At 37.1% G+C, this 11,389-nt stretch overlaps 1 protein-coding gene across 1 annotated transcript in view; it reads right to left on the bottom strand.

Annotated features, from left to right (window-relative positions):
• LOC129745119 (histone-lysine N-methyltransferase MECOM-like) overlaps positions 1-7,679 on the bottom strand; it is a 207,817-nt gene extending 200,138 nt beyond the window's left edge. Inside the window, exon 1 of the mRNA XM_055737967.1 lies at positions 7,532-7,679. The gene's annotated coding sequence lies outside the window, so the exon portion shown is untranslated. The remainder of the gene's footprint in view (positions 1-7,531) is intronic.
• Between the last annotated feature and the right edge of the window lie 3,710 nt (positions 7,680-11,389).

An 11,389-nucleotide genomic window follows, 5' to 3' on the forward strand; every position in this document is an offset into this window, starting at 1 on the left:
ATTCTGCGTTCACATCTAATGGCAATGGCGATGAAATATTGAGAACCCATGATTGGAGCAAAAACTGCATTTTGGGTGTTATATTTACCTGTATTAGACTGGCCCAAATTTGTATGCGATGATTTTTACAAAAAAAAATTTCAACGCGGCACCCTCTAGTTTGGTGCATTTTGGTGAAAAAATTAATTTCTGAAAGTTTAAGGACTTGAAATTTGTATGAAGATTTTCGATTGATATGAAAAATCGGCGTACTTTCACTCTTTGTGTTCTTAAATATGTTTCCAGGATGCTAGAAAGCTCAGAATTTTAGAAATTTTAGTTCAAACAATGACAAACAAGTTTGTAGAGGATTGAGGCGCGATACGAGTTGACTGTGATGAGTTATTTGCAATTTAATGATAATTAGTGTGTAAATTGTCATCGACATATGTTATAGTTTGTAGATCACAAATGTCGTTTAATGGAAGAATGTTTTACTAAGGTGATAAAAATTTAACAAACAAATAAAAAAAATTAAAAATTAAAAACGAAATAAATAAAAAAAAAAGATAAAACCAAAAAAAGAGGTTGCATTGCTTTAGATTTCAAAATTTACAACCAAAAATCCCGGTAATATCCAGGCAAGATTAGCCATAAAGCAGAATTTACTCAACAAAAATCGAGATATCAATTAGATTTTTTTTTCTTCAATACATGTCTACAGATTTTAAATCGTATTTAAGGCTTCCAATAAACCTTTCATAATTATTTTTATAAATCTTGATCAAACAAACTCGTTTAAGAGGCATAAAAATTTTTTTAACACATTTTGATTTTTTTTTGTTTGGTTTGGCAAATTAAGTGAAAAAATTCTTGCCAAATCCGGACTTTTTTCTTTGAAATCCGAGTTGGACTATTTCCAAAATTTGTATTGAATATCCGGGAAACCCGGATTAAACCGGGAATTCTAGCAACCTTATGTTATACGCTTTTAGAGCAAGTTCACTGGTGTTGGGAAAAAGTGGTAGAAATTTTGACACTTACGGCACATTTTGAAAATTTTGCCATGCAAAAACATTTTCAAGATCTGTGGCCTTCTAATTTTTTTCTGCAACACGTGTTGCATTTTCGCATGCTGTGATGCAAAAATAGCAATATTTCTATCACATACGGCTGAAAAAGAAACAGCGTTCCAAAAAAATACAACGCCCCAAGATCATGAAAACATTTTTGCATGGTGAAATTTTCAAAATGTCAAAATTCCTATCACTTTTTGCCAACACCAGTGAACTTGCTCTTAAGGGGTAGAGCTATTGGGTAGGAAAGAGCAACAAGTGTCAATAATAAATCAAGAATCTATTCTGGAGAGTGTGAAGTTTTTGTAAATATGACAAGGAGGCTCTTCCCCGTATCATATTTTATAAGACAGTTCATATGAGAGTGAATAAACGCAAAGTTAAATTTCAATAGAACATACAGAGGCACCAAACTTCTTGCTTTTCATAGGATAGAACAAAAAGGAGAATTTTTTTGACGTAGAATTACGTCTTACGGGAACATTATAGGGGTACAAATTGAAATTCGCGAACGAATCTCGCGTCACGAAAACGTTCCAATTAAAGGACATCTTTTCCGAAGAATAATTCGAATCGGTTGTGTGTTGGTACACCAATACTAATAAAGCGCAAACACAAATTGGTGCGCAAAATGCCCGAGGGAAAAAACTTGGATCGTCGACCCAAACTGCACTAGATCCGAAGTTATAAAAGGGCAAAGATTGCGCCTCCACGGTTTCATTTGGTTTTGGGCATTCTCCCGTGTGGTCGGAGAGGCATTATTTCCTAGAGTAGTTGATGTACCTACACTGCCGGCCAAAAGTTTGGAAACAATTTTTGGATGCCATATCTCAGCAAATTTATGGCACATTGCATATCTTTTCTTTGTATGTATTTGGCAATAATTTTATACTAAGCCTTACAGATTCGCATAAACTCGTAAGATGACAGAGTTTTAGGTGATAAAAACTACAGGCTTTTTTAGAGTTGGTAAAAATTATCGAGAATTAATCAATCTTTTCTTGAAGTTTTCATGAAGCACAAATTTATTTTAACAAATTTCCAACAAGTAAGCTTAATGATTAGCGATACGTTGTTTGATATCAGGGATAAAGATGATATAAAGTTGCATATTTTTGAAGACCGATAACAAACTTTTGACCGATTTACCATACTTCGGGGTGATTCAAAACTTTTGATCGATAACTTACACTGATGGACAAAAGTTTTCGACACATGCTCACTCATCGCATCTTACTACATTAATTCAGAAAAGTTGGCGATGTGAATAGATTCTGGGAAATGTTCTCTATATAAGGGCATAAAATTTTCTATACTCAACTTTTCTTCCATAACATGCATAGACTATGCTAAAAGGACGAACATTTCAACAAAACACTAAAAGTGCCGAATGTTTATGTGCATCAGTCTAAGTAGCTATTTTGATAATTGAAGTACAAAGCTATCTATTGCTCAAAGTTTAACGATGTGCTATGATAAGTATGTATGTTTTCATGGTTTTTGGCCGGCAGTGTACTTTAAATTGATCCGGAAGAAAACCCAATGGATCAAAGCAAGCTTTTGTGCGTCGATACTCGCATGTGTTTTCAACCCTTTTTCGTTATTATGCTTTGAACTTTACCTTCATTTTGCGTGCGCTAAGATATTTTCGGAATATAAAATAAAAATTTGAGCGAATTAGATTAGTTGCTCGGCAACTTTTGAACTAAACACTTGCAAGTTCAACAAGGGCTTGGCTCTATCGCTTTTGCGATAGTGTTGCAATGCTTAGGAAGTCGGCGGTGGAGCTGGTGCTTATTTGGTTTACATGTTGCTGTGTAAAGGGGTGAGGGCTGACTTGAAACGGCACTATTGATAACAAGAAAAAATATAAAAGTCAAAATTTATCGAATGCTACATATTTGTTATAAATAATTAAATAAATTTTATGAAATGGAAAAAATATGTCGTAATTCTACGCAAACTTTGTGGTTATGTCTGATATACAACCTCCTCAACTTTTTCTCTAGAAATCAAATGATAAATGAAAAATCACTCCATTTTAAACTGACTAAATTTAGTTCCGTTTGTTCACATTTTTGTCAATCAATATTGAAAAAATCACAGTTGACAGCAGCGTTGCCAGATCTAAGTATCTCTCCGCAGATCTTCAGAGAATTCCGTAGTTCTGGCAACGCGGCTGACAACTGTGATTTTTTTCAATGTTGGGCGACAAAAATGTAAACAAACCAAAGGAAATTTATTCAGTGTAAAATGGATTGATTTTTCATTTATCGGATCGTTTGATTTAAATAGAAATAAATTCTGCTCTTTGTGGTATCCTATGTGAATTGAAAATTTTGGTGCCTCAACATATTCTATTGGAATTTTGCGGTTTGATGCCCGAAATCCACGGATTTTCAGCATTTTCTACGGATTTTTAACGGATTATCGAAAAAAATAAGGGATTCTGTGGATGAACGAAAATTCTACCTGATGACCTAAAAAAAAACAAAAAATCAATAAAATTTTCGATTTTTGTTAAGCCTATGGATTTGAGTGGTTTGCAATCTGGCAACGCTGGTTGGCAGCAGTGCATTTATTCCGCCTCCTGTGGTACCGTGGTTGAATTAATGCAATTCTTTTCGATTGCTTTTATTCAGTTGAATTATTCAACCAAGTAGGCTCACAACACATATTAAAGGGCCAAATATGACAAAGATTACAAAAATGACTTTGAAAATGTAGGCTCAACCATCATACTACGAACTTTTTTTTGCAGCTTGTTCGCTGGTAAGAAGCGAGAAAAAATAAATTTCACGATTCCAAGCAACAAAAATGTTGAAAATTACGATAATGTCGTACGCGTATCACAATTTTAACCTTCTCAATAAATGGAAGAATCACCTGTTAATGAGTTGCTCACATTTACTCACGCAAGCAACGGCTATCGAAGGAGGTTGACCGGAAGAAGTAGACAGTTAGTTTCAAATTAGTTTTTCTGGAACCCTTCGTGGAGCCCAATCTTAAGCAAAGAAGAATGACATGCCGATGGTAATTGCCGCTTCCGCTCTCTCACGAAGAGAAAACTCTTGGTCCAAATTTGGGCGCCCCAATCGTAATTGCAATTTTTTTACGACTGCTCACCGTCAACTTTGCGAGCACCAAAGAGAGGAACAGTCCCGATAATGACGATCGTGTTCGATTCAAACCGAGCACGCCCACGCTTTGCCGAGGATTTCGTCTTTCGAGACAGTTTGATTTAATTAGGGTGTATTCGTATCGATTTTATGGAAGACACGAGTTGAAGGAGAAAAAGCCGATCAGTCGAGGCTTGCGTCATTGATTGAGGTGCTTAGAGTTGTAATGTGTTAAGTGCCAGTTTTCGCGGATCAACTGGGTCAGTGACAGTGAGGATACGTTGCCACTGGTGATCAATACTGATTTTTATGGACGGAATTTAAGCCAATCTGGAGCGGAGAAAGAGACACTTAAAGAGAAGGGCTCAAGAAATGGACGACCGCAGTGAATAACCGCAAGTACGATTTATATCAAATTAAGAGCATTTTGCGGATGCCCCCGCCAAATCGAGCTAATAAGATCCAAGCCGCGGCGATCTTGCCGGGGGCTGTTACTGTTGTTGTTTTTGTTGATGTTGATGTTGTGTAACTTGATTTTCCTGATTGAGCGAACCCGATGCGTCGTCCGGCTGACCGGCTATTTTGGAGACACTCCACAGTCCAAACTGCAATTGCCGAGGAGCCGTTTTCGGCAGAATCCGAACAAACTGGAACGAATATTTCTTTCCTGCGCCGCCGACTCGTTACGAATCCAATTAGTCCTCGTGCGCTTCAATCGCGCGAATCGAGCTTCAAAAGACGCAATCGGTTTAGGCGCTTTGGGCTCTGCTGAAGACGCTTTCCCGATGCTCTGGTGGCAGCTGTTGATTGACGATAATACTTCGGCCGTCCGATCATTGCTTGATCGTATGATCGGTCGGTTGAAGTCGGAATACAAAGTCACCAACCACAAGTGCCCAGCAGGCTCGGGTCTGCGTGCGAGGAATCGAATCGAACCGAGAAAAGAGAGTGATTGCATGCGAGTGTGGATGTTAATGCAGTCACCCATAAATTGGTTGATTATTGAACCATATAATAAAATAAGGAAACGAGAGCGCGCCGCTGCTGCTGGCTTGTTCAATCTGAAATGACGAGATACCGTAAAACGTTTTGCCGTCGTTGTTAAAAAGATGGAAAAAAATAGTATAGAAGAAGCCAGCGGAGGAGGGAAGTTTGGGCCGCGATGACGCTACACACGAAAAGTCCGCAAAAACCTTTCACTATCAGCCGAATTTCTTTTATGACAGTCGCTGTCCAAGTCACTGCTGGCTGATGGTTGAGGAAAGAGAAGCATCCAGGGTGAGGAGGAGAGGCGGCTTGATACACATATAGGGAAACGAGAGTGGTCAAGTCGTGTACATACTCACCTGTCTCACCGGCTCCTTCTCGCGTCACCCCTTGGATGGACGGACAAGTTAAGTTAAGTCAAGTCAAGAGCTCGTCTTAAAAACTCACGAATGACATGGTTTCAAACGAAAATCCGCCGAGGACAGCCGAGGGGGGAAAGTCAACCGAACGGAAGTGGTCAGGTTAAAACAATGATTTCGATTTGTTAGCAGCGTGAAACCTTTCATCACTCGTCGTTGTCGTCGTCGTTCGTCGTTGTTCATCGTCTGTTGATCTACACACATTGAGGGGCGAGAGACGCAGCGGGGGAGGGGCAGCAAAACTGCTCCAGATTGTTTCGGTGGCCGGACTCTGACTCTGATCGAGATGCTGACCGGACCGGACCAAGTGGACTGACATGAATGGGAAGTACGGCCGAGGCCGACGATCGTTACAACACACGGACCTGGTTGTGCGATTTTGGCGATGCACATGTGCGCACAAACCCGGATGCTGAGGGGTCGCGTCGAATTGGCACACGGAGAGTGACATGCTTTGACAGCTCTCGGAGCAGTTGTCGCCGATTTTTGTCGGATGTTAATTACATATCCCAAAAGCTGGTTTTCGCAATATGATCGATTCGATTGAAGTTCGATAGATTTAATATAAAAAACAATTCAATTCTATTAAACTGTTATTTGTATGTAATTCGTACAATTTACACTATAAAAACGAGTATAAATCTGAAAACTGTTTTTCGGAATCAAGTTGCCCATACAAAATTATAAAAATATGACTCAATTCGAACAATTTTTGGAAACTACTGAACCGATAAACGTGAAATTCGGTGTGTAATCAAAAAAACCTTCAGATCCCAAGGCGCATACGCTATCCAATAAACCATCAGCACGCTTCGGTGTGTAATCAAGACTAGGAATGGTTTCTATTATACCTTCTAACCAAGGTTACTAGATCACAAGGTTCTCTGACTTTGTCAGTAAGTAGGCGAGGAGAGCACGGTGAAATTCAGTGAGTTTGTTAGTGAACATTGGTTAATTTGCTTGAGCTGAGGGCTTTGTTGGTAAACAAACTCCACGAACTCCGCAGTAGCAAAATCAAAATGGCTGAATCGGGAATTTCACAAATCGTTACACCTCCCATACAAAATTAACAACAAATTGACAAAATTTTTACAATCCTTGAAGGGTTTTTGTTTAAAATTGATGAACGGAAGCTTTGTTACATAATGAGATGTTTTATAGACTTTTTACATCTAGTTTATCTAGTTTTTACAAAACTAGATGATATACTGTATTGATAGACTCGAAAACTACAGATTCGACCAATGTGAAATTTGGTATGTAGTTTCTTTTGGGTTGGAGATGGTTTCTAAAATACTTTCAAACCAGTTCGACGTATAGAGGGAGGGGCTCCCATGTAAAATAATTGAAGATATTACACAATTTGAACAATTCTCGAAAACTTTTGAACCGATCAACGTAAAATTTTGTTTGTAGCCGTTTTCATGACCGAGAATGGTTTCTATAATACTTTCAAACCCCTTCATATCCAAAAAAAATGAGGGCTCCCATACAAAATTAACAAAACGTTGGCAAAACTTGGAGGATTTTTGTTTAAAACTGATAAACGGAAGCGTTTTGACATAATGAAATGGATGATTAAATTGACAAATTAGTTTTTATTAAATTAGATGATATATTGTCTGTATAGGTGCTTTCCATTTTAATATAAAGTTTCTTATATTTAATGTATGTAACATACATATTGTTAAGAAATCCAATGTTTTCATGTTTCCAAAAAATTGGGCACACTTTTTGATTATGTACAGATTTGCCTGTATCTGAACACTCCTCCCGCTTTAAAAAGGAAAGTTTATTTTTTTATAATAATTTTCACGAACATTTTTTCTATGGAAAGGGTAGCAAAACACCACGGGTCAGCTAATGTTTTTTTTATAAAAATGAAAAAAAAAAACTGTTCAATAATTTCATAAAAATCAGCCGCGATGAAATAAAAAGGAATCGGACTCACCCATTTCTCAAATAATATTGATGACTCCTAAGGCAAAATTCCTTTTAAATCCTTGGATAGTACTACGAGCTGCATTCCGGATCTTCCGAAAAGTAGATTTGGTGTTTTTCCTCGAGGCCACTCCTTGTGAAAACTTGTCGGGACCAGCTCTCGAATCAATTTTCAAAGTCCGATTAGATTTAAAAAAAAAATGAATTTTCTTGCACATAAACAACTACTTCTGTCACTTCCGAGCACAGCCTACCGAGTCAAACAAATATTAAATTCATAGTTGTTAGAGCAAGTTCACTGGTGTTGGCAAAAAGTGGTAGAAATTTCGACACTTGTAGCCCAAGTTGAAAATTTTACCATGCAAAAATGTTTTCAAGATCTTTGGGTGTTGTATTTTTTTACAGCACTGTTGCTATTTCAGCCGTATGTGATAGAAATCGAGCTATTTTTGCATAACGGCATGCGAAAATAGAGCATGTGTTGTAAAAAAAATAAAGGCCGAACTAAATTGAGGATCTTGAAAATGTTTTTGCATGGTGAAGTTTTCAATATGTGCCTCAAGTTTCAAAATTTCTACCACTTTTTCCCAACACCAGTGAACTTGCTCTAACAACTATGAACCTAACTAACTAAAAAGGGAAAAAGTGGTAGAAATTTTGACACTTACGGCACATTTTGAAAATTTTTCCATGCAAAAACATTTTTAAGAGCTGTGGCCTTTTAGTTTTTTTTTACAACACGTGTCGCATGCTGTTATGCAAAAATAGCAATATTTCTATCACATACGGCTGATATAGAAACAGTGTTTTAAAAAAATACAACACCCCAGGATCATGAAAACATTTTTGCATGGTAAAATTTTCAAATTTTGTCAAAATTTTACCACTTTTTTCCAACACCAGTGAACTTGCTCTTAGCTGTTGAATAGGGGTATGTTTAAGAGACTGTAAACAAAGAGGCGCCATCTGATTCCTTTCAAAATAATGAGCTTGCAACCCTGCTGCCTCTAAGACTGCTTGGTTCTTCTCGATTGAAATGACACTGACAAAAAATTTAAATTTTCAACCGTGACATTTCGTCTCTTTGTTTACTAGAGGCTCGTTAGGGTATGTCTTTTGGCATTGAAAATTAACACTATTAAACTGACATCACTGCTTGTGCCTTGCGAGGTATTTCATGACTACTTTTCACGAAATACTTCAATACCCAATTTGAGCAATTATATCCTAGAAAATTGGTTTCAAACTTAGTTTTTTTTAAAGATTTTAAAAAGACACTAGCTGACCCGGTAAACTTCGTTTTACCTTCTAAAGTATAAATCGTAATAAATGATTAATTTCATCTACAGGTCCTTAACTGCATTGTGCTCGCCAATAGATTCTTATGGAAATCGTAACAAATAAAGTTTTATTTGTATTGGGACCCCCTATCATCAAAAGTGAGATCCTTGAAACTATTATACAAACCATCTCTGACCCAAAAAAACCCTCGGATACCAAAGTTCACTTCATTCCGACCGACCATTCATACGTGATGTTATTACAAAGAAAACGCCTCCATTTTTATATATAAGATGTGAAGAAGAGATGAGAAGAGATAACTTTGTATGGGGACCCCCCTTTCATAAAAAGTGAGATCCTTGAAACTATTATACAAACCATCTCTGACCAAAAAAACCCCCGGATACCAAATTTCACTTCATTCCGACCGACCATTCATACGTGATGTTATTACAAAGAAAACGCCTCCATTTTTATATATAAGATGTGAAGAGATAATTTTGTATGGGGACCCCCCTTTCAAAAAAAGTGAGATTCTTGAAACTGTTATACAAACCATCTCTGACCCAAAAAACCCTCGGATACCAAATTTCACTTCATTCCGACCGACCATTCATACGTGATGTTATTACAAAGAAAACGCCTCCATTTTTATATATAAGACTAGCTAATTGACCTAATCTGCACGAGTTACCGAAAAAAAAAAATTGAATCCATAAAAACAATTTCTCATTTTTTTTAGTATTCATTGCATGTTTTACTTTTTTTTAACCCTAATCTGCTCTTGAGTGTCAATATGAAACTAATGGAAGTTTAGCGGCTTGTAACTTTATTCGGGTGCGATTAGAAGAATTTTTTCGGAGACCTTCAATAAATTCTTGGAATCTTCAATTTTGCATCATTTTTTCATGGGTGCACCCTGAATGCTCAGGAAAAAAACTCCCTATTCAGACCTTGAGATTGTAGATTAGCTAGGAATACTCAAAAAAAAAAAAACACTTCACTTAGTGTACAAGCAAGCTGAAGTTAGAAGCCATACGTTGCAAAAGAGGATAACTTTTTTTTTTTTGAAATTTTAAAGATCATGACCACAAAAATGTAAAAAAAGTGGTATAAAAACCGTACTTTTCAATCAATAAATCTTCAAAATTATTTCAGTCACACCATATTATCTTTGAAAAGGGGATTCAAAAGTTGTCGTAATGTGACCCATTTTCAAAATTTTAGATTCATTTAATATTGTGTTATTTCAAAACGTTCCTTACAAAATGTTAGATGTTTATCCAATGAAAAAAAAGGTTTAGGGAAATTTACATTCTACCAACTTTCTAACGTTTCAATCCACTGCAAAAAAGTGAAAGGTAACAAAATTCTTTTCAAGTGTGACTGAAAGCACTGCTCCTACATAAGAAAGCAGGTAAATTGAAATGGGTAAAATTTTTATTCAAGGAATCTTTGAATTACTTACTTTGAGAAGAAAAACTCCAAAATATGAGGGGCAGAATAATAATTTGAACAATGGTTTATAAAAACCATCATCTGAATCTGTCGTTAGGTGAAAATTTATCGTTTTAAAAAATTTCAAAAATCTTCTTCATATGAATTATGCACTTCAGACTTTTTTTTAAATTGAAGCTTGTTTTGTGCTGCCCTTCCCTCAGCTCACGTCATTCTGTCAGTGGCCTTATGTTCAGAATAGCGATCGATTCTGTCAATTGAGCATTGTCAGTAAAGATCTATTTAACATTTCTGGTGGCCAGGAATTGGATCATCGAAACGGCCAAAAGTTGGTACGACGGCCAAGAAATTAGAGCAACGCAGTGAATTCTTTACTTGTATCTTTCTCACATTTATGAAAGTTCTATAAAGAAAACATATTTTAATTGAGCTTTTAGCAAGTTATCAAGTAAATTCTTCAATGATGTTCTACGCTGCATTTAACGGAATGGTAGGAATGTTGAAGAAATGCCAAGCTCAGGTACATTTACCCTATACTTTTTTCTTTCCATCAGTTGAATGTTATAGATAGCCGGTTTCAAAAATTGTTTTCATGAAGATATTCCAAGTAATAAGTACCATATACTTCTTCAAACGCACCAAACATGCCTCCCAAATGCAGTGACCCATCCAAACCGAAAGCCATTTTCCGACACATCATCTCCGAATATCGCCTTTCCCGTGTAGTCACCTGAGGCGTCAAACAACTCGTATAATCATATCATCGCGAACAACCGACATAAACTTTTGCCCGTAGGATCCAACCTATAGCCAACATACATAAGTATCATATTCGTTGGTTCATGAAGCGCTTACGGGTCCCCAAAAAGTGGCGTCTGCCACCCAACATTCATTCAACAACCCACCACACAAATCGACGGACCGAGGAACCGAAAACCAACATCGGGCGCATTGTCGTTGTTACTTTTCTTGAAGGGGCGACTCTTGAACTCCTCTATGGGTGTTTGATATTGGAGGCGCTTGCCTGCTAGCTTGACGCGTCGCGTCGTCGTCTGTCTTGGTCGTCCGCGTGATCGCGAGCTGCAATTTCGAGCAAACGCGTGGGCGTCCCAGTTCATCACCTCATCAT

Source organism: Uranotaenia lowii, chromosome 2 (assembly GCF_029784155.1).
Source record: "Uranotaenia lowii strain MFRU-FL chromosome 2, ASM2978415v1, whole genome shotgun sequence".
NCBI classification, from domain to species: Eukaryota; Metazoa; Arthropoda; class Insecta; order Diptera; family Culicidae; genus Uranotaenia; species Uranotaenia lowii.